The sequence below is a fragment of the Petromyzon marinus genome, unplaced genomic scaffold (assembly GCF_048934315.1).
Source record: "Petromyzon marinus isolate PM22_M1 ecotype Great Lakes invasive population unplaced genomic scaffold, UKy_Petmar_22M1.pri1.0 PM_G_Scaffold_8, whole genome shotgun sequence".
Classification (NCBI taxonomy): Eukaryota; Metazoa; Chordata; class Hyperoartia; order Petromyzontiformes; family Petromyzontidae; genus Petromyzon; species Petromyzon marinus.
Genome location: NW_027423035.1, coordinates 5,945,001 through 5,947,500, shown reverse-complemented (window position 1 = coordinate 5,947,500; position 2,500 = coordinate 5,945,001).

Sequence of the window (2,500 nt, the reverse complement as noted above, 5' to 3'; positions counted from 1 at the left end):
GAACCGCATGAAACTTCCAGAGGCATTTGCAGCAGGAATGCATGTGCACTCAAAAACTTCTATATGTTTCACGGATAGACCCCGTGAAACGCTAGAAATTGGCGGGGATGTGTCTCTTGTGGCTCACGGGGCTGTTAGGGTGGCACAGAACTCCCTCGGAATGGGAAAAGGGGTCATTTTCGTGTTGCCACATTGCATAGGAACGCCATGAAACTTCCAGAGGCATTTGCAGCAGAAAGGCACGTGCACTCAAAAATTTTAATATTTTTCACGCATAGACCCCGTCAAACGCTAGAAGTTGGCGGGGATGTCTCTCTTGTGGCTCACGGGGCTGTTAGGGTCGCACAGAAATGCCTCGGAATGGGAAAACGGGTCATTTTTGTGTGGCCACATTGCATAGGAACGGCATGAAACTTCCAGAGGCATTTGCAGCAGGAATGCATGTGCACTCAAAAACGTCTATATTTTTCACGGATAGACCCCGTGAAACGCTATAAATTGGCGGGGATGTCTCTCTTGTGGCTCACGGGCGCTGTTAGTTAGGGTCGCACAGAAATCCCTCGGAATGGGAAAAGGGGTCATTTTCGTGTTGCCACATTGCGTACGAACGGCATGAAACTTCCAGAGGCATCTGCAGCAGAAATGCATGTGCACTCAAAAACGTCTATATTTTTCACGGATAGACCCCGTGAAACGCTAGAAATTGGCGGGGATGTGTCTCTTGTGGCTCACGGGGCTGTTAGGGTCGCACAGAAATCCCTCGGAATGGGAAAACGGGTCATTTTCGTGTTGCCACAATTGGCATACGAACGGCATGAAACTTCCAGAGGCATTTGCAGCAGAAATGCATGTGCACTCAAAAACGTGAATATTTTTTCACGGATAGACCCCGTCAAACGCTCGAATTTGGCGGGGATGTTTCTCTTGTGGGTCACGGGGCTGTTCGGCTCGCACAGAACTCCCTTGGTCCACCTGATTCGTGCATACAGGCAGCAACTAAAACTCTGTAAACCTGCTGTGAGGACATCTAAACAGTGGACCAGTGAGGCTGTGGAAGATTTGCGGGCGTGCTTAGACTGTACTGACTGGGATATGTTCACGACTGCTACCAATAGTCTGGATGAACTCACAGAGGCTGTGTACATCAGCTTCTGTGAGGACTGCTGTATCCCAACACGTACCAGGGTGAACTTTAACAACAACAAGCCCTGGTTCTCAGCAAAGCTCAAAAGGTTGAGGTTGGAGAAGGAGGAAGCGTTTAGGAGTGGGGATAGAGACAGATTCAAGGAGTCGAAGAACAGGTTTAGCAAAGCGGTGAGAGAGGCTAAACGACTGTACTCAGAGACACTAAAACACCAGTTCTCTACTAACGACGCTGCTTCTGTCTGCCAAAGGGCTCAGGCACATCACCAACTACAAACCCAGAGCGCCCCACACCACTAACGACTCCCGCCTAGCCAACGACCTGAACGAGTTCTACCGTAGATTTGAAAGACAATTGGACTGTCCTGAACCACCCCTTCCCACCCAAGAGGCCCCATCCCCCACCCATACTACAGAAACGACTCTCTCCTTTCAGGAGGGAGAAGTTAATGGGCTTTTCAAGAGGCAGAATCCACGCAAAGCAGCCGGGCCGGACTCTGTCTCTCCAGCCACCCTCAGGCACTGCGCTGGCCAGCTGTCTCCGGTGTTCACCAACATCTTTAACACCTCCCTGGAGACATGCCATGTACCAGCCTGTCTCAAGTCCTCCACCATCATCGCTGTGCCCAAAAAGCTAAGGCCAACAGGACTAAATGATTACAGACCGGTCGCCCTTACATCTGTGGTAATGAAGTCTTTTGAGCGCCTGCTCCTGGCACACCTCAAAGCCATCACAGACCCTCTCCTGGACCCCCTTCAGTTTGCCTACAGAGCCAACAGGTCTGTGGACGACGCAGTTAACATGGCCCTCCACTTCACCCTACAGCATGTGGACGCCCCAGCATCCTACGCCAGGATCCTGTTTGTGGACTTCAGCTCTGCCTTCAACACCATCATCCCTGCCCTGCTTCAGGACAAGCTCTTCCAGCTGAACGTGCCCTACTCCACCTGCAGGTGGATCACAGACTTCCTCTCTGACAGGAAGCAGTGCGTTAAGCCGGGAACAGAAGTCTCTGACTCCAGGTCCATCAGCACGGGAACTCCTCAGGGCTGCGTCCTTTGCCCACTGCTCTTCTCCCTGTATACCAACAGCTGCGCCTCCAATCATCTGTCCGTCAAACTCTTGAAGTTTGTCGGACGACACCACCCTCATTGGGCTGATCTCTGGTGGGGATGAGTCTGACTATAGGTGGGAAGCTGACAACCTGGTGACCTGGTGTAGCCAGAACAACTTAGAGCTAAATGCTCTAAGGACAGTTGAGATGGTTGTGGACTTCAGGAAGAATACAGCCCCACTCACCGCCATCACCCTGTTAGACTCCGCAGTCAAAATTGTGGAGTCCTTCCGCTTCCTGGG